Genomic DNA, 22,223 nt, shown 5'->3' with positions numbered 1-22,223 from the left:
AAGTCCTGAGTTTAAGTCATGGATCTGTCATTGACCAAGTGTGACCATGAGCCTTAGTTTTCTTAGCTCCATAAAGTAGGTGGTCAAAAAAAGATAAAACTTGTTATGTACTAAATATAGGGCTCAACCTACCATTACCCTGTTTTTTCATTTGGACACCCTCCTTCCTATTATAGTTGATCTTTGGTGTATGTCTGTATCTGGGAATATTCTTTCTTTCACACATTATAGACAGCTCAACTCAAACAAGACTAAACAAAATAAAACAAAAAGGGGAAAAGGGGAGTTGTTAGCTCTTATAGATTTAAAATCCATGAGTAGATCTAACTTCTAACATGGCTGAATTCAGATGCTCAAAGTATGTTTCAAGAAGCTGCCCCACTTCATCCCCTGGCTCTGTTCATCATGGGTTAGGTGTGTCCTGTCTGTTGTTCCCAGGAGTTTCAGGCTTATAATTTCACAGTTCCAAGATGGAAAGAGCGTCTTTTGCTGCAAACTCTCCCAAAAGTTCTGGGATATATGCTATTTGAGTTAACTTGATTCCCTCTTTCATCCTGAGCCAGTCACTTAGCCAAGCTGGTGGTACTTATGTTGATCAGCTGATGCCAATGTCATGTGATCATTCTGGGGCGGGGTCAGGTGCACCCAAACTAAGAATACTAGAAGTGGGGTGGGGGTCGTTTCCCAGAGAAACGCAGGGCTCTATAATAAAAAAGGAGAGGAGGAGGTGTGTGGAAGAGAAAAATAGTAATTATTGTATCTTTTCCCTTTCCTTTGTCTTTGTTCATTTTGACAAGAAAACATATATGAAAATGTTGCAGGAGCCAAAGACCTGGTGATTAGCCCTTGGGGAGGACCCTGACTTGAATTCAAGGATAACTGGGTATATGAGAGACAGGGTTGTGTAGGAAGAGTAACTTGGAAATTGGTAAAGCCCCTTCCTCACCTCCTCATCCTACAGAGAGCTTTTTTTTACTCAGATATAGTTCACACCATATAAATCACTCATTTACAATGCACGATTCAACAGCTTTTTGTAATGCACAGAGTTCTATGACCATCATCACCATCAATTTTACAACACTTCAGCATCCCCAGGAGAAACTCTGTATCCTTTAACTATCATTCCCTTTCCCCTTAATTCCTCCATCCCCACCAGCCTTAGGCAACCACTGACTACTTTTTGTCTCTATAGATTTTCCTATTCTGGACATTCAACATAAATGGCATAATATAATATGTGATCTTTTGTGACTGGCATCTTTCACTTAGCATAATGTTTTCAAGGTTCATCTATGTTGCATGTATTAGTACTTCATTCCTTTTTTATGGTTGAATAATAGTCTGTTGTATAGATATACCACATTTAGTTTATCCCATTCATTAGTGGATGCATGTTTGGGTTGTTTCCAGCTTGGGGTATTGTTTTTGGGTGGAAATATATTTTCATTTCCCTTGGGTATATATTTAAGGGTGGAATTGCTGGGTCAAATGGTTAACACTGTTTAACTTTCTGAGAAACTGCCAGGTTGTTTTCCTAAGTGGCTGTATCACTTTACATTCACAACAGGAGTGTAGGAAAGTTCCAATTTCACCACATCCTAGCCTGATCTTTTTATTATCTGTACTTTAAAAAATTACAGCCATCCTAGTAGATGTTAGGTGGTATCTCATGGTTTTGATTTGTATTTCCCTAATGGATAATGATGTTGAGCATCTTTTCATGTAATTGTTGGCCATTTGTATATCTTTGCTGGAAGAAGTTCTGTTCATATATATTTATGATTTGCAAATTTTTTCTCTGTGGGTTGTCTTTCCACTTTTTTTTTAAGATTTTATTTATTTATTTGAGAGAGAGAATGAGAGATAGAGAGCACGAGAGGGAAGAGGGTCAGAGGGAGAAGCAGACTCCCCGCTGAGAAGCAGACACCAGCCCGATGTGGGACTCGATCCCAGGACTCCAGGATCATGACCCGAGCCGAAGGCAGTCGCTCAACCAACTGAGCCACCCAGGCGCCCTGTCTTTCCACTTTCTTGACAGTGTCCTTTGAAGCACAAATTTAAAATTTTTGAAGTCCAATTTATCCTTTTTTTCCTTTTGCCACTTGATTTTTAACATGCCATGCTGCTTTTTTTTGGTAATTTTTTTATTTGAATATAGTTGACTTCAAGTGTAGAACTTATTTTTAATTTTTATTTGTTTGTTTACCACCCTTGCTGCTTTTAAACCTGATACTTTATATAAAAACTTATCTCTGTTTCTTTTACACATAAGATCTCACAAGTACTTTAGGTGAGTCCTAAGAATGTTTAAAAAAAAAAAAAAAGACTCATAAGCATAGGACATCAGAGCCTGAATAAGGTGAGAAGGATATCCACTCAGAGGTAGCCGGATGTGAAGGGTCAGACCCACAGAAGCTAGGAGGACATCCATGTCTGGCAGTGGTTCAGAACTGGGTGTTGGAGCCCAAGAAAGGAAGGCATCTACACATGGGAGCAGCCTCGTGTGGGAAGTCAGAACCTGAGTGTGCAGTGAAAGGCCTTCATGCCAGGGGGGCAGCTCAGTGCACTTGAGAGCCCAAATGGTGTGAGAGGGCTTTCACACTGAGCGTGGAATAGCCTGGAATAGAGCATTGGAATACAAGTGAGATGAGCAGGGTATCTGCATGGGGGAGAGGATGATGGAGGTGATGGGAGATGGATTATATTCAGGAATATTGATCAAATATTAAGGATAATAAGGGCCAGGTTTCTCACTATTGGAGAAGGGATTACAAGTATAGAAAGGAAGAAAACTAGAATGAAATTTGTGGTGGATTAGGATTGGAGGTATTGGTATAAACTCGTAGTTTTTTTTTTTAAAGATTTTATTTATTTATTTGAGAGAGAGAGAATGAGAGATAGAGAGCACGAGAGGGAAGAGGGTCAGAGGGAGAAGCAGACTCCCTGCCGAGCAGGGAGCCCGATGCGGGACTCGATCCTGGGACTCCAGGATCATGACCTGAGCCGAAGGCAGTCGCCCAACCAACTGAGCCACCCAGGCGCCCCTAAACTCGTAGTTTTTGATATATAGAGATCAATATACAAATGTAGATATAAATGCATGTATGTGCATTTACATATGTGTATTCACATATACATGTCCATCCATGCATAACACATATGTACACACATGTATTGATTAGATATGCCTCCTGAAAGTACTTGGGAGTAGTGCCATCTCCATAGCAATGAGCAAAACCAGTCCCCAGATATTGGTCTCCAAATACCATTTTGCGAGCAGGCGAAGCAGCTTGCATAAGGATAAAGGCAGGCATTGACTATTGGGAAATGTTCATTCCAGGAAGGTAGAGTGGAGCTGCTCACAGTGGGAGCACGGTGTCCTATAGTGGTTCGGGGACCAAGCTTTGGATCCACACCAAGAATGAGTTGGATCCTAGCTTTGGGTTTATCAGTTAAATGATGTATTGATAACAGGTCCTTTAACATTTCCAAGCCTCAGCTCGTCATTTGTAAATAGGACAGTATAAGGATAGAAAGGGAAAAAATAAGTTAAATGCCTGGCATGTTGTGAACACTCAGTATTCTTTTTTATTTTTAAAGATTTTTTTTAAATTTATTTATTAATGAGAGACAGAGAGAGAGAGAGAGAGAGAGAGAGAGGCAGAGGGAGAAGCAGGCTTCCCACTGAGCAGGGAGCCCGATGTGGGACTCGATCCCAGGACCCCGGGATCGTGACCTGAGCCGAAGGCAGACGCTTAACCGACTGAGCCACCCAGGCGCCCCTGTGCAAAACTTTCTACCTGGTCTTCCTGCCCCTAGTTATTATATTTCCAAATCATTCTCCATCCTGCCATGTAGTGATTTCCATTTTCCCAAGGATTGATCTGACTGCATCATGTCCACACTGAAACTCCTCAAATCTTGTTTATTCCATGATAAATTTTGCCCTCCTTAGATGGCATTCAAGGACCTCCTGTCATGCAAACAGCTACAACCAATAGAGGCCACTCACTCCTTGTCCTTTGGGACCATTTTTCACATTTCTTTTTTAAAAATATTTTATTTATTTGAGAGAGAGAGAATGCAAGTTGGGGGGGGAGCAGAGGAGGAGGGAGAGGGAGGGGGGCAAAAAATCTCAAGCAGAGGCCCTGCTGAGCGGGGAGCCTAGTGCTGAGCTCCGTCTCCCAACCCTGAGATCATGACCTGAGTTGAAACCAAGAGTCGGACACTTAACCAACTGAGCCACCCAGGCACTTCCATATTTCACATTTATACCTAAATTTTTTACCTAAGCCTCCTTCCTTTTCCTTTTGCAATGATTGTTTCTTTTTGTATCCTGTCATTAAAATGTTTTAAATCATAGTTTAAAATGTCCACAGCAAAACAAAGAGTGTAAAAGATTGTGATAATCTTTTATCACAGGCAGTCTCCTGCCTATCACATCTCTTTTTCCGTGGAGGCTACAACTTTCACTATTGTTGATTATTTTCGTATCTTCCTCCATATATCTCTAAATAAAATGTTTATGTTGCTACTCAATTAAAAATATTTCAAACAAATAGAGGTCCAGGACCAGACAGCTTCAACGCAAATTCTACCAGACATTTAAAAAACAGTTGATATCTATTCTTCTCAAACTATTCCAAAAAATAGAAAGGAAGAAAACTTCCAAGTTCATTCTATGAGGCAGCATTACACTGATATCAAAAGCAGATAAAGATACCACAAAAAAGAGAACTACAAGCCCATATCTCTGATGAACATAGATGCAAAAAGTCCTCAACAAAATACTAGTAAACTGAATCCAATAGTACATTAAAAAAATCACTTGCCACGATCAAGTGGAATTTGTTTCTGGGATGCAAGAGTGCTTCGATATTCGCAAATCAATCAATACGCTACATCACATCAATAAGAGAAAGGATAAAAACCATATGACCATTTCAAATAGATGCAGAAAAAGTATTTGACAGAGTACAACATCCATTCATGATAAAAACCCTCAACAAAGTAGGTTTAGAGGGAACATATCTCAACACAATAAAGGCCTTATATGAAAAACCACAGCTAACATCATGCTCCATGGGAAAAAACTGAAAGCTTTCCCCCTAAGGTCAGGAAGAAGACAAGGATGTCTGTGCTCACCACTTTCATTCAGCATAGTACTGGAAGTTCTAGTCACAGTAATCAGGCAACAAAAAGAAATAAAAGGCATCCAAATCGGTAAGGAAGAAGTAAAACTTTTACTACACGCACATGACATGATACTATATATAGAAAACCCTAAAGACGCCACCAAAACAATGCTAGAACTGATAAATGAATTCAGTAAAGCTGTAGGATACAAATCAATGTACAGAAATCTGTTGCATTTTTTTAAAAAAAATTATTTATTTATTTATTTGACAGAGAGAGTGAGAGAGAGCACAAGCTGAGGGAGCAGCAGAGAGAGAGGGAGAAGCAGGCTCCCTGCTGAGCAAGGAGCCTGACGCAGGACTCCATCCCAGGACCCCAGGATCATGACCTGAGCCGAAGGCAGATGCTTAACCAACTGAGCCACCCAGGCGCCCCTCTGTTGCATTTCTATATACCAATAATGAAGCAGCAGAAAGAGAAATGAAGAAAACAATCCCATTTACAATTGCACCAAAGATAATAAAATACCTAGGAATAAATTTAACCGAAGAGGTGAAAGACCTGTACTCTGAAAACTATAAAACACTGATGAAAGAAACTGAAGACAATACAAAGAAATAGACATTTCATGCTCATGGATGGGAAGAACAAATACTGTTGAAATGTCTATCTTACTCAAAGCGATCTACAGATTTAATGCAATCCCTATCAAAATACCAACAGCATTTTTCACAGAACTGGAACAAATGGTCCTAAAATTTGTATGGAACCACAGAAGACCCTGAATAGCCAAAGCAATCTTGAAAAAGAAAAACAAAATTGGAGGTATCGCAATTCCAGACTTCAAGTTATATTATGAAGCTGTAGTAATCAAAACATTACATGGTCCTGGCACCAAAATAGACACATAGATTAATAGAACAGAATAGAAAACCCAGAAATAAACCCACAATCATATGGCCAATTAATCTTCAACAAAGCAGGAAAGAAGATGCAATGGGAAAAAGACAGTCTCTTCAGCAAATGGTATTGGGAAAACTGGACAGCAGCATGCAAAAGAATGAAACTGGACCACTTTTTTTTTTAAAGATTTTATTTATTTATTTGAGAGAGAGAATGAGATAGAGAGAGAGCATGAGAGGGGAGAGGGTCAGAGGGAGAAGCAGACTCCCTGCTGAGCAGGGAGCCCAATGCGGGACTCGATCACGGGACTCCAGGATCATGACCTGAGCTGAAAGTAGTCACTTAACCAACTGAGCCACCCAGGAGACCTAGGACCACTTTCTTACACCAGACACAAAAATAAACTTGAAATGGGTTAAAGACCTAAATTTGAGACCCGAACCCATAAAAATCCTTGAGAGCTCAGGCAGTAATGTCTCTGACACTGGCCATTGCAAGAGTTTTCTAGATATGTCTCCTGAGGCAAGAGAAATAAAAGCAAAAATAAACTATTGGGACTAGATCAAAATAAAAAGTTTCTGGGGTGCCTGGGTGGCTCAGTCGGTTAAGTGTCCAACTCTTGGATCAGGTCCTGATCTCATGGGTCATGAGGTCGAGCCTCGCATTGGGCTCTGTGCTCAGCAGGAACCTGCTTGGATATTCTCTTCCTCTGCCCCTTCCCCTACTCGTGTTCTCTCTCTTTCTCTCAAATAAATAAATAAAATCTTTTTTAAAAAGTTTCTGCACAGCAAAAGAAACAATCAACTGAACTAAAAGACAACCTACTGAATGGGAGAAGATATTAGCAAATGATATATGCAATAAAGGGTTAGTGTCCAAAGTATATAAATAACTTACACAACTCAACACCCAAAAAACAAATAATCCAATTAAAAAATGTAGAAGACATGAACAGACATTTTTCTGAAGAAGACATACAGATGGTGCACAGATACAAGAAAAGATGTTCATTATCACTCACCATCAGGAAAATGCAAATCAAAACTACAATGAGATATCACCTCACATCTGTCAGAATGGCTAAAATCAAAAACACAAGAAACACCAAGGGTTGGCGAGGATGTGGAGAAAATGAACCCTCATGCACTGTTGGTGAGGATGCAAACTGGTGCAGCTACATGGGAAACAATATGGAGGTTCCTTAAAAAATTAAAAAGAGAAATACCGTGCGATCCAGTAATTGTACTACTGGGTATTTACCCCCAAAATACAAAAACATTAATTCAAAAGGATACATGCACCCCTATGTTTATAGTAGCATTATTTACAATAGCCAAATTAGGGAAGCGGCTCGTGTCCTTTGACAGATGAATGATGAAAAAGAGGTGGTATATATGTATACAATGGAATATTATTGAGCCATAAAAAATAATGAAATCTTGCCATTTGCAACAACATGGTTGGAGCTAGAGAGTATAATGCTAAGCGAAGTAAGTCAGTCAGAGAAAGATAAATGCCATGATTTCATTCATCTGTGGAATTTAAGAAACAAAACAAATGAGTGAAAGAAAAAAAGAGAGATATAGGTGAAGGGGATTAAGATTATACTTTATCATGATGAGCACTGTGTAAAGTATAGAATTGTTGAATCACTGTATTATATACCTGGAATGAAGATAACACTATATGTTAACTATACTGGAGTTAAAATAGAAAACTTAATAAAAAAATTTAGGTATCTGTGGACTTTCTACTACTGAAAATTATACTCTTCTTTCACACACACCCACATTCACACCTTTCCTGTCCACATATCCTGCCAGGTGCCAACGGTGCTTTTGCCCCTTATAGACGCGCCCTCAAAGTTTGCCCATGATTATCTTTCTGGGACCTTTCTTCACTTCCCACGATGAAAGTCTTATTTACTTACTGTACCTGTCTTCCCCTCATGATAGAGCTCTGGTCTTGTCTACTGTACTCCATGTCTTCCTCTCAGAAGGGAGGTTCTTGTGTACTGGATCCCATGTCTTTCTCTTTTTGGTTTACTCCCTCATTTTGGAGAAGCACATTCTTTCTAGTTTCCTATAAAGGAATTCGGTGCAGGTGTATATTTGAGATATATTTTGTGTATTAAAATAGCCCCATTCTACTTTCATACTTAAATGATAATTTGGTGGGTCTGAAATTCTATCTTGGAAAATCTTTCCCTTCATAATTTCATCATCTAGCTTTTCAGGGTTGCTGCTGAGAAGTCTGACTTCATTCTGACTCTTGTTTTTGTGTGTGGAATCTTATCGGCTTGTCTTTCTAGCCTTCATTCCCACTATATCCCCTGATTTGGTTGGGTTGCCTGCAGCAGCAAGTAAATGAAAATCAACTCAAAGTGCTTTAAAAAATAAAATTTATCTCATATAATTAGTCTAAATGCAGGATGGCTCCAAGGATAGTGAATTCACTAACAAATGAAGTATCATTGAACCTAGTCTTTCCATTTTCTAGCTTCCCCCCAACCCCTCTTTTTCCCCTCAGATCAGCTCTCCTTATGTTCATAAGATGGCTACAGCAACTCCAGGTGTATCCAATATCCAGATACTCAGAATGCATAAAGGAGGAAAAGATAATCTCTTCATCAGTATCTTTTCTAAGAAAAAAGAAACCTTGCCCAGAACACCCATTCTCATTGGTGAGACTCTATCACCTGCCCAAGTCTATATGAGAGATAAAGGGAATGGTACTACCTTGATTGGCTTAAATTAATCAGGATTCACCTTTAGGAGCTTAGGAAGTAACTGGCATCCACACACGAACGTGACCAAGCGCAGGAGCATAGATACCTGAACAAGACCAGAGCTGTGACAGTAAAGAAGAGGGGAAATGACCTTGGAAGGGAATCAACAATGTGTACTACACTCCTGGACATATTTTGTTTCAGTAATCCTGACTTTATTAAAGTTTCCCCAATGTTCTTATTTTTAGGCCTCTGACTTCGCATTGGCTCCTGCTGTTCTTGTCACTGTAGGAAGCTGAAGCGTAGGCTTGATTTCTGGAGTCTCCCTGGGAAGCCATTTATCTTTGTACACTTGACTAGCATTAGATTAGCCTTGAATCCTCTGTAAGTAAAAATCTGAGTGTTGACACTGGGTGCTCCCTTACCCACTGAGATGGGGTCCTGGCTGCAGGTTTGTGATGAAGTTCTCCTGTTCTCCCATCCCCACCAAGGCTAATTGGTTCAAGGAGAGAATACTGAACCCAAGTTTAATCGGATTCTCTCCCTATTTGGTATTAGGACTGAAAGAAAGTCAGTCTCCATTTGCTTCAAACTATCATTTCAAACTCAAGAGGGGCAGCGTATTCCATCTTGTGCTTGAGGAACAGAGAAATCTTTGTAGGGAGAAGGAGCAAACGCACAGAGAGAAGTAGGAATGAGATGGAGTGGAGTGTTTCTGGCTTCCTACTTCTTGATTTCAGCCCCTGTCTGAGGGTTGGCTGCATTCCTTGCCCTCGTGTCTTGTAAGATAGGCAAGTATCCTCATTTTAAATCCCCCTTTTGATTTAAACTAGTTTCCTGGATGTTCTGCTATTTTTAACTATAGCATCTTAATTTAAGGAGTTATGACCGATCCTTCTGGACTAGGGCTATGAAACCTGAGGGCTTGTGACTTTATCTTGAGGCTCGGGGTTTCTTTCTTTTTCCCTTATCAGCAGGTTTTATTTATTGTCATCCTTGTGGGGGATCTGGTATGCTTGGGAAGGGGAGCTGGGGTGTTGTAAACAAGAATGGGTAGAAGGGCATGTGTTTGGTTCATGCAGAGACGAGTAGGATGTTTCACTTTCCTTCCATGTAGCATAAAGTAAGCATTAATAAATATTTGAACAGATAAGCAGTCTGTACCTCATAAATCTGAATCTGATAAAAGATTAAATCTTAAATTGATTGTTGATAGCTGTTGTGTCACACTGACATCTGTAACTGTGTCTTTAATTGTTGCATCTGTGGTCATGGTATTGGGGTATCAGACTTACATTTATGAGCTGACTCCACCTTCATGTTATGCAACCAGTTTGTTGTAGATGGGACAGTTCTAGTGCTGACACAGGAGACCACACTTAAAGTCCTGAGGAGTTAAAAACAGCTTGGGAGGGGCACCTGGGTGGCTCAGTTGGTTAAGCGACTGCCTTCAGCTCAGGTCATGATCCTGGAGTCCCGGGATCGGGTCCCGCATCCGGCTCCCTGCTCAGCGGGGAGTCTGCTTCTCCCTCTGACCCTCTTCCCTCTCGTGCTCTCTATCTCTCATTCTCTCTCTCTCAGATAAATAAATAAAATCTTTAAAAAAAAACAACAGCTTGGGATCTGAATAAGCACTTTTGCTCAGAATCTTTGCATTGTGTCAATTTTAATCATGCACTGGCCTCTTGGCCAACTTTCATCACTTCTTGACCCAATTCCTCATATGTATGGTGTTTCTTTGGATGAACTGGAACTACAGTTTTCAGAATCCCCTTCCTTGTGTGATTTGCCTTAGAGCTGGGGGAAAAAAAGCCCAGTATGAGATTTGGAAGGTAGTAGTGAATGAGCAGTCATGCTCTGGAAGAAACACGCAGAGAGGTTTGCGTATGTCAGTTGTCCCCACTCTCCACTACACTGGTGGCAGGTTCTGCATGTTCTTGCTCTCGCCTGCCCCATACCTGGCTCTTCTCTCAAGTGCAGGCCCTGCTGACCAGCAGTGACTCCAGACTGGGCTGTTCCACTCTCACAGCCGAAGTGCCTGGTTTCTCAGATGGCTTTGCAAGCTCCATCTTGCCCACCTCTGCCAGCACTAATGGAGGATTGACTTTTCCCTGATTCTTCAACTTCTGCTTTTCCCTTGATTCTCCTGCTTCTTCAGCGATAGTGGGTAGAAGTCATCATAGCTTCTAGCATATAATGAATCCTCAATTAACATTTACTAGATGATCTTTAGTTTATAGAAAGAAGAAGGAAAGAAACTACTTGGGGCACCTGGGTGGCTCAGTTGGTTAAGCGTCTGCCTTTGGTTCAGGTCATGATCCCAGGGTCCTGGGAATAGAGTCCTGTGTCCAGCTCTCTGCTCAGTGGAGAGCCCGCTTCTCCCTCTCCCTCTGCCTGTCACTCCCCCTGCTTGTGCTCTCTCTGTGTGTCAAATTAATAATTAGAATCTTAAAAAAAAAAAGAAACTACTTGTCTCATTGAATTGGCCTAGATGCCAGATGGTGGAGATTCTCTTCATAATTTTGGCTAAGAGTAAAAGGTGCTTTCCAAACTCTTATTACTTACTTAAAATAATTCCACAAGGCATATTCCTTAAAAAAACAAAAACAAAAACAAAAACACAATTGAAATAGAGAAATGAAAGTAGCTTACTTAAGATCCTGGGGCAAAGGAGGAAGTAAACCAAAATTAGAACTTGTAGTTATGTTTTCCCTAACTTACAACTGAAGTCTGCTTAGCAGCTCATTAAGTTTTATCTTTCTTACTTTATCAAACCCACTTTTGTTCACCATCACCTCTTCTGCCCCTTGCGTGTATACACATGTATATTTGTCTAAACACCACCAGGAGAAAATATATCACAGTTTATGGAAGTACCTGTTGAAAGTATGGCTCTCCAAAGGGGATTATGTTCAAGTCAACTTAATGAGTATTTATTGAGCATCTACATGTAAGAAAACTTAGACTGCAGGCCAAGTAAGGATGAACAGAGAGCCAATGTGCTGTGGTGTTCCTACTGGAGAAACTTTATAAAGATTCTTTGATGTGGAGCCATTGTTGGTTATTACTCAATTCCTATTCTCAGTACCCTGTCTTTTTCTCATTCCTCAGTTGAGTCTTGGGGTTGTGGTTTCCACATGAATATACACCCAAAGTAGCTTAATGAGATTCAGCAGAAATAGGTGTGCAGGCCATGGCCCTTCTAAGAGAATATTTTGTTATTCCCTAGGCAGGTAGTTCTCTCTTTTTTTTTTTTTTAAAGATTTTATGTATTTATTTGACAGAGAGAGACACAGAGAAAGAGGGAACACAAGCAGGGGGAGTGGGAGAGGGAGAAACAGGCTTCCCGCCAAGCAGGGAGCCCGATCTGGGGCTCGATCCGGGGCTCGATCCCAGGGCTTGATCCCAGGGCTTGATCCCAGGGCTTGATCCCAGGGCCCTGGGATCATGACCCGAACCGAAGGCAGACACTTAACGACTGCGCCACCCAGGCGCCCCTAGGCAGGTAGTTCTTAAAATTGACTAGTAAACCTTCACCTGGAAAGCCTCTGTAAAATGCAGAATCCAGGGGTGCCTGACTGGCTCAGTCGGAGGAGTGTTCGACTCTTAATCTCGGGGTCATAAATTCAAGCTCCACAATGGGTGTAGAGATTACTTAAAAATAAATAAATAAGCCTAAATAAAATAAAATAAAATAAAATAAAATAAAATAAAATAAAATAATATACAGAATCCTAGGCTTCCTTCCTCACCCTTCCCCCACCAACTCTGCTCCTGCTAATTAAAATTCAGGTTATCTACGGAATTTCTATTTTTCACAAGACTCCAGGCACTCATATGATGCAATGGGCTCCAGGCCAATTTCAGGGAAATGTCCAAAAACACCTGAAAGAGGATCACCTGGGCACTTACTTTTTTAAAAGCTGATTCTTGATCTCTCTGAATTAGAATTTTGGGGGCAGGGCCTGGGAATGTGCATTTTAAATTCATCTCCCACTTGATTCTTATGAATTCCCAGACCGCCTTTGAGAAGAATTAGTAGATCTCCTACTTTATATTTAAAGCCCAGTTTAGACCCCAAAGTCCTCTGGAGAGAGAAACAGAAAAAAGAGAAGGCTTTCCTTGCTGGTAAACATTGATTTTAGAATCATTCCTTCCTCACTCTTAGAATCCATTCCCAGCTTATTGCTGTTCTAAGCATTTCTTGGAAAAAGTCTGGGTTCCCAAGGTCAGGAAGCCTTTACATCCTCGGAGGTGGTCAGGACTGCTGATGGGCACATCTGAGGCAGCCCTGATTTGCAGATTAAACACAGGCAGGCCAATGGGACAGTAATGGGAGCTGCAGAAGCCTCGGGGGTTGTCAGGCAGTGTCTTCCTGAATAATGGTCTCCCTGGGGCCAACGTCAGGCCACGTGTCTGCCTTCCTACCGCATCCCATGCTGACATTCCCCATGCCCAAAGCCATGTCTAACATGTCATCCCAGAGGCCAGCTTGTAAAACAGTAACTGTCCTTCCAATCATTTGAAAAGGGCATGATGTGGGCCGGGTGGAGTGAAACAAGCATCCTGAGATGGACATGGGTTTGAACCCTGGCCTCCCCCCTTAGCAGGCCTGAGTGTGGACGGGCTACCGAGCCTCCAAGCTAACTGCTGGGAGGGGCTGTGTGAAGTCCGGAAAGCTGGTGTGTGAGAGCACTGGAGAGGGACCAGGGACATGGTACTTTCCTCTCTTCCTGACTCCCTAGTTCCTTTGGTCCTCATTCCTTCCCCCTTATTCCATCTCTCACCCTCCCTGTTCCAGACCACTGGACTGGTTTGTAAGTTTGAGAAGGCTTTCTTCGGCGCCTCCCCTCCCCACGTTGCGGAGGACTCTGGTCAGGCACTACTTGTTCTCATCAGCCTCCCATAACCAGAGCCATGACTTGGTCATCTTTGCTGTAGCAAAACCTGCTCAAAGACTGACAGGGAACATTTGCCGAGCACCAGGCAAGTCTCCCGTGCCAAGGACTGAAGATACTACAGAAGTGCTTAGGGCGGTGGCTGGCTTATTTAGTAAATTATAGCTATTACTCACCATTGTTTTGCTATTTATTTCTCAACTGAGCCTGGATGGGGCACCTGAGTGGCTCAGTAGGTTAAGCAGTTAAGCGTCTGCCTTGGGCTCAGGTCATGGTCCTGGGGTCCTGGGATGGAGCCCCACGTTTTCAAACTCCCTGCTCAGTGGGGAGTCTGCTTCTCTTCCTCTCCCCCTGCTTCCCACGCCCCCTCCACGTGCGTGTGTGTGTGTGTGTGTGTGTGTGTGTGCTCTCTCTCAAATAAATAAATAAATAAATAAATAAATAAATAAATCTTAAAAAAAAAAAAAAGTGGCCTGGAGAGTGGGTCCTAACAGCTGTTCTGTTCCTCTTTGCAGCTGAAAAAACTGAGGCTCAGAGGAAATGAAATTACTTGCTCCTGATCACATAGCTAGGAAGTGGTGGAACTAGAATTTTAACCAGTCTAGAGACAGCTTCAAAATCCATGCTTTTTCAACTGCCTTTAGTAAGGCCTCAGTCTGAGGTCTCACATTCAGAACAAATATGGGAAAACCAGAAAATGCTGCTAGTTCTGGAGATATAGACATATTCAATTTTTTTGTGAAATAAAAGTGCCTTATAAATGACTTGAAAAAAGTTACTCTGTATTTCTGGGGAAAGTGACAACATTATATAAGATTGGAAATCTGTTGATAAACTGCTGACATTGGGTGATGTGTAGATGGAGATTCCGTATGTGAATCTCTTTGCCTTTGTATATATTTGAAATTTTCTTCATTGAAGAGTTAAAAACCAAATTCATTTCACGTCTGTCCAAAATATGGTGATTATGTACAGTAGCAGATTATCTATAGGCTCTAAATTTGTAGTTGATAGACTTCACATTTTTGTGAGTATTCTGTGATTTTTGAAGACTTGGAAGACTAAATTTTTGCTTTTTAAGCTCTCAAAACATGCGAATTTATATTTGTTGTAAAATGTGGGCAAGGCAACTAATGGCCATGACAGTCCTACGGTGAAAGTCGAATTATCTCCATCTTGCCGATGAAACACTGAGGCATTGAGGGAACTCCCTGGCTGGAGGACTCTCAGCTGGGGGGGGAGGGGATTCTGAACTCAGGTAGAATGTCTCAGGTCCACACATATTCTGTTGCTCGCCTTGAGGGCACCATGTTTAAACAAATATTCATCTTAAGTCCCAGTTAGGATGATTTTACCACAAGTACAGAAAATTCTATTTGTTAGAAGAGGGTCACACTCAAGGGGAGGAGACTTAAGCATTCTCACTACATACACACACACACACACACACACACACGAGTTAACCATGTTAACTATTAACTATGTGGGATGGTGGATGTGTTGATTATCTTGATCTTGGTAATCATTTTATTTTTAAAAATATTTTTCAAAGATTTTATTTATTTATTTGAGATAGTACAAGTGAGAGAGAGGAGCAGGGGAGCAGGGGGAGAGGGAGAAGCAGGCTCTCCATCAAGCAGGGAGCCCAACATGGGACTCAATCCCAGGACCCTGGGATCATGACTTGAACTGAAGGCAGATGCTTCACTGACTGAGCCACTCAGGCGCCCCTTAGTAATCATTTTACAATGTATATGCATACCAAATCATTACATTGTACACTTTAAATATATACAGTAATAATAGCCAATTATCCCTCAATAAAATTATAAAAAAGAACATCTTAGAAAATTAAGCAGATGGAAAAGAATTAAGCAGTAAAATTCAAAGACAGTTTTATCATTAGGAAGTGCTTGAGCAAGTCCAAGAAGTTCTACACTTTGAAATAATTCCTTTCTCTTAAATCCTGAATTTAAGTAGATTGCTATTTAACGTCTGTGGGGGCTTATATACATTCTAATTTTAGATTTTGGCTTAAAAAGGGAATCTTAATTCTTTCAAGACAACTTTCACAACTGACAGAAAGAGTGGTGATAATTTCTTTTTCCATATTTCTCCAAGCTGAGAATATATACTTTTCATAACTGACTTACATCTCCATGGGAAAAAAGAGCTTTACTTCTTTTTACTTTTTGTATTGAACAATAATTGACATACAATATTGTATTAGTCTCAGGTGTACAACATAGTGACTTGATATTTATATACACCAAGAAATGGTCACCATGGCATGTCTAGTTACTGTCACCATATAGTTATTACACTATTATTGACTATATTCCCTATGCTGTACTTCTCATCCCCGTGACTTATTTATTTTATAACTAGAAGATCATTAATCTCCTTCACCTATTTTGTTCACACCCCCATTCTCTTCCTCTCTGCCAACCAACAGTTCATTCTCTATATCTGAGTCTGTTTCTGTTTTATTTTGCTTCTTCGTTTGCTTTATTTTTAGATTGCACATATAAGTGAAATCATATGGTGTTTGTCTTTGTATGAGTTATTTCACTTAGCAGAGTACACTTTAGGTCTATCCATGTGGTTGCAATTGACAAGATTTCATTCTTTTTTATGGCCAGGTAATATTCCATTGTGTGTGTATATATATATATATATACCACATCTTCTTTATCCATTCATCTATTGATGGACACTTAGGTTGTTTCCATATCTTGGATATTGTAAATAATGCTGCAATAAACATAGGGGTGCATATGTCTTTTTTAGTGTTTTCATTTTCTTTGGCTAAATATCCAGAAGTGGAATTGCTGGATCATACGGTATTTCTATTTTTAATTTTTTGAGGAATCTCCACACTTTTTCCATAGTGGCTGCACCAATTTACATTCCCACCAAAGAGTTTCCTTTTCTCCTCTTCCTTGTCAACACTTGTTATTTCTTGTCTTTTTGATACTAGCCATTCTGACCCTTGTGAGGTGGTATCTCATTGAGGTTTTTATTTGCACTTCCCTGATCTTTAGGGATTTTGAGTATCTTTGTGTCTGTTGGCCATCTGGATGTCTTCTTTGAAAAAATGTCTATTCAAGGCCTCTGTCCATTTTTTAAAAAAGATTTTATTTATTTATTTGACAGAGAGAGACACAGCACAAGCAGGGGGGTGGGCGAGGGAGAAGGAGGCTTCTTGCGGAGCAGGGAGCCCGATGCAGGGCTCAATCCCAGGACCCTGGGATCATGACCTAAGCTGAAGGCAGATGCTTAACAACTGAGACTCCCAGGTGCGCCTTATCTCCTTTTTGCCTCAGGAGATAGATCCAAAAAAGTATTGCTAAAAGTGATGTCATAGAGCTTACCTCCTATGTTTTCTTCTAGGAATTTTATGGTTTCAGGTCTTACATTTAAGTCTTTAATCCATTTTGAATTTATTTTTGTATATGGTGTAAAAAAGTGGTCCAGTTTCATTCTTTTACATGTAGCTGTAAAAAACTCTCTCTAAAAGAGAGCTTTTTTTACGTATGGGGGAAGAGGGAGAAGAGGGACAAATTTTAGACTATGGGGGTCAATCACAAAGCTTTGCATACAGAAAGTGCTCAATATATGTGTGTTAAATTGGCTTGAATCTAACTGAATGAAAGCTTACGATGAACTATGAACCACTGAGATGAATAAAATTAAAAGGACTATATGGATATTGTAACTCTGGGATATAAATCTTCAAAAAAAGAAGGTTAGGACAAATAAACTTTATATCCTATATGAACTTTAATGAATTATTTATTTATTTATTTTTAAGTAATGTCTATGCCCAACATGGGGTTTGAACTTATGACCCCAAGATCAAGAGTCACATGCTCTACCTACTGAACCAGCCAGGCACCCTGAACTTTAATGAATTCTTTACATAAATATGTCAAAATACAAAACAGGTAAAATTATTAAAAGTCATTTGCTAACTTATTAAAAACTTAGTAGTGTAATTATGTGGAAGATTTAGACAGATTCATGGAATCAATCATAAAAATATTTTGGGGTGATATTGGTTCGGTTTCATAAATGACACAAAGGCTTAGAAACTTTTCATATTTATAAAGGGTCTCTAGCCTAGGTTTTTTGATTCCTAGTTAGACCTTTTCTATCAGAGCATACCACCTCTTCATCTGGTCTGTATCTCTTCAAGAGAAAGTTCAATTGATATGATTTATTATTTATTTGAAAAGTCAATAAAATGTGAATAATTTTAACAAATGTTTAATGAACAACTGGAGACCTCATTTTAATTTTCTAATTGTTCCTACTTTCCTAGTTATTACAAATTAGCATGAAATTGAAATGTCAATTGGACTAAAGTAGATAAATCTTTTGTTTTAATTAGTACTTTACAGGGTGACATTGTAACACTCCACAGCCCTCATATATTACAATGTGTAAAGAAATATCTTTCTTCGTATTCTTACAACTAACGCCTTATGCTTGCACAGTGAAGGAATTCCAGTGTAGTTGTCAGGGGCTAGCTATCCTGGTGTGACTTGCTCCATGGCAGATGCAGGTTCATTGTGCCTGCCAGAGTCAGCCAGGGATCCTTACTGCTCTAGCTTTTGTCCTGGGGAGAATCCTAGGCTGTAAATCATACACCATAATCTTGGATTAGGTAATAGATTTTGACCTGCTTTGCTCCCAAAGAACGGGAGTTTATCAACTGGGCACCTGGGAAATTGTAATTTATACCTCTAAGGAGAGGAGAGGAGTCTGGACACTAGCTGTGGCTATTATTTTCTGTGTTGGTCAGGCACTAATGTGTTTAAGATACAGAAACCTACTATGTCAGGGCACCTGGGTGGCTCAGTTAAGCATCTGCCTTCGGCTCAAGTCATGATCCCAGGGTCCTGGGATGGAGCCCCACATTGGGTTCCCTGGTCAGCAGGGAGCCTGCTTCTTCCTTTCCCTCTGCTGCTCCCCCCGCTTGTGCTCTCTTTCTCAAATAAATAAAATCTTTAAAAAAAAAAGAAACCTACTCTCAATTTCAAACAAAACGGGTGGGTAGTCAATGTTATTGTAAGGATGTGGTGGACGTTTCACAAATAGAGGGATATATAGTTCAGTCAGGGGATCCAGAGAACTCAAAAGAGGTAGGTCAGGAATGAAATAGACCTGGGCTAAATTAGGTTCTGCAATTTACTAGTTGTGTAATTGTAAGCAAGTCATTTAGTAGCCCTATAAACCCTTCTTCCTTAACTGTCCTAGGGAAACTAGTATCCCCTTCCCCACTAAGCTGCGAGGTTCAGATTGCAGGGAGAAGAATGATTGCTGGCATGGAGAAGGTGCCCAACAATATTCTATTAATATATGTATGATGAGAAATTAAAAGAATATTTGAAAAGGGCAGCTGCAAAAATATTTAAAGTTTATACCTGAAAACCTTGCCCTAATTACAATCCTGGGAGAATGTACAGTATGGTACAGAGAAAAATATCAGAATTGCATAGTCTTGGGTCAAGTTTTGTGACTTTAGAAAAGTTATTCATGCTTGAGGTGCCTGTTTTTACTTCTCTAATATCCCTAAAAACACTCACACCACTAAATTTATAATAGCATCTATGGTTGTGATAATTAAATTAGGCAATGTGTAGGAAGTACCTTGAACAGTGTCCAAAGTGTAGTAAATATCACACTACTATTGCTCTTTTGTTGTTAGGGGATAGCATGTCTCTTGGCATACCTCTTTGTACCTTAGTTCTAACAGTAGGTGGCAGCAGAGCTCTCCTAACCAATTTGAATGAACCCTGCCAACTTTTTGGAATCATCAGTGAAGGCTTACCCAATAGAAAGATGTGTGTAGGGCACCAGAAAAGCAGGGAGGGAGAGATCATAGAGAAAAGAAAGGAAGGGAGGAGGAGGAAAGAAGAGAGAGGGGCTGGGTGGGAGACCGAGAAATGTTTAGATATGATGTGATAATTCAAAAGAAAATACTAAAATAGTCTTTATGGGGGTGGAGTGAGAACCAGATCTCTATTGGATATCCTTCCACCTTCTATAGGATTTAATGTTATTTTTGTTTTTAAAGACATGTGGGAGAGTGGTACTTACCATATATTTTCTGTGTTGACAGTTTTTAAGGCTCTTAACTGGTCCTAGATGAGATTTCAGCTGCCCAGAAGAATCTCTAAGACATAATGTGTTTTACTGTTCATTTTTATCAAACTATTAATCTCAATGATAAAAATATGACTATTTTCCTCTGTGTAAAATATTCCTTCTACAATCAGACGCTTCGTGCGGGCGCCTGGGTGGCTCAGTCAGTTAAGCGTCTGCCTTCGGCTCAGGTCATGATCCCAGCGTCCTAGGATGGAGCCCTGCCTTGCGCTCCCTGCTCAGCGGGAAGCCTGCTTCTCCCTCTCCCACTCCCCCTGCTTGTGCTCTCTCTCTCTCTGTCAAATAAATAAATAAAATCTTAAAAAAAAAAGACAGTGTATATTAGTTATCTGTTGCTCTGTAACAAATACTCTAAAGGTTGGTGGCTTAAAATGATAAGCATTTATTTTCATATTTCCTGAGGGCCAGGAATCCTGGAATGGCTTAGCTAGGTGGTTCTCACTCAGGGTCTACCATGAAGTTTCAGTGAAGACAACAGCTGGGGCTGCAGTCATCTGAAGGCTTGATGGAGCCTTAGAGGATCTGCTTCCAAGCTGGCTCACTCACATGAGTGATGGCAAGAGGCCTCAGCACCTCACCAGTGGTTGGCTAGAGGCCTCTATTCCTCTGCATGTGAATTTCTCCATAAGGTGGCTTGAGTGTGCCCTAACATGGCATCTGATCTCTTCTAGGGTTAGTGATCCAAGAGAGACCACAAGAAGGAAGCCACAATACTTTTTATGACCTGGTCTCAGAAGTCATCTCTGTAACTTCTACCGTATTTGTTCAAAATGAGTCCCATAGGAAATAACTAAACACAATTCTCAGGAATCATATACATATACAGGAAATGAGGTTCAAAGTTGGAGAAATCACAGGCTGTCTAATCTCTCTCAGTGGGGTCCTGGACACATCATCGTCTCCCTGGATCTTGATTTCTTCCTCCATAAAAAGAGAACAGCCACAGCTCCATGAGCCACAATGCTCAAGTGGCCTGTCTCCGCCCCACCTGGGTGTGATTTCAGTTAACAACTTGGTCTCTGTTTTTTAATCTCTAAAATGAAATGATCTTAGACAGTGGCTTTCACACTTTTTAGACCCATTGTGAGACTATACTTTATATTGAAACTGCATACACACACAGGCATGAAAAAGAGTCTGTATGGATAACAAAAATAAAGTTCCACAGGGGCACCTGGGTGGCTCAGTCATTGGGCGTCTGCCTTCGGCTCGGGTCAGGATCCCAGGCTCCTGGGATCCGCCCCGCATCAGGCTCTGCTCCGTGGGAAGCCTGCTTCTCCGTCTCCCACTCCCCCTGCTTGTGTTCCCTCTCTCGCTGTGTCTCTCTCTGTCAAATAAATAAATTAACATGAAACTATCATATCCACGTCACTCTTAAAAATATATATATATATAAGTTCCACAAAACAATACTTAGACTTATTTGTATGATGTACTCTCACTCCTCACCCTCCACACCATTCTATGTTAATTTGTTTGAAAAAATTCAGTTCAAAATCTACCACATCGATGTTACAGCCCAGTAATGGATTCAAGATTCTTTGTGTTAAAAACTAACACCCACTCTCACTCGTTGAGGCTCCTTTTCCAATGGCACTGGAACAGAAATGTTAAAGAGTGAAGGAGTCCTCACCTTCTAGTTTTGGGGAAGCAAAAAGCACCTTCAAAGGTGGTTGGTTCAAGCCTACCAGCCTATCCTAATTAGACAGGAGCTAGTATCAGAGGTATCTTGTCAGGGTGGAAAGGGTACCGTGTTTAGCTTCAAAAGTTGGCCCTGCAACTCGTGAGCTGCGCCACTTCAGGCAGTCCTTTAACCTGAGTTCATTCCTCCTCTCCATAATTGGAATAGTAAGTATCCCTTGCCTATCTCATAAAGTTGTTACTAGGCGCAAAATCAGACAGTCAGTCACTTACCGTGTTGGCAGAGAATGCACAAGACATGCTCTTTAATCCTCACAAGGACCCTGCAAGATACAGAGTCTGATACTTGTTTTACAGATAGAGAAATTGAGGATTGGAGAATTTACATAGGCAAGACTTTGAAGTTAGCAAGTGGTAGAACTAGAATTCCAAACCTGTTCTGACTCCAAAACCCATGTGAAAAATAGGTGGGCTATTTTCCTTTGACGTTTAAGTGGTGACCATCTACGATGTATTAAAATACAGATTCATCCTGAATCACCACAGGGTAACGACTTCAGAAACTGGTCCATCAGGCTACCTTTTCTAATCTGTCTTGCCCTGACCACGATGAACACATAACCTATCACAGGTAGGCTCCGGGCTTTTTAGCGTTTCTAGCTGCTTGACCCACCAGGGAGAGTGAACCTTGACAACAGCGCCTCCGCTCCTCAGGCGTCACCGGTGAGCCTCGCTCACGGTGA

General features: G+C 40.7%; 1 protein-coding gene across 1 annotated transcript in view; it reads left to right on the top strand.

The window, feature by feature from the left end:
* SLC10A6 (solute carrier family 10 member 6) overlaps positions 1-22,223 on the top strand; it is a 156,975-nt gene that overhangs the window by 78,164 nt on the left and 56,588 nt on the right. The gene's annotated exons all lie outside the window — the stretch shown is intronic.

This window comes from Callorhinus ursinus, unplaced genomic scaffold (genome assembly GCF_003265705.2).
Source record: "Callorhinus ursinus isolate GAN/ISIS: 27379988/994484 unplaced genomic scaffold, GSC_fseal_2.0 scaffold4, whole genome shotgun sequence".
Lineage (NCBI taxonomy): Eukaryota > Metazoa > Chordata > Mammalia > Carnivora > Otariidae > Callorhinus > Callorhinus ursinus.
This window is presented reverse-complemented; position numbering and strand designations above follow the sequence as displayed.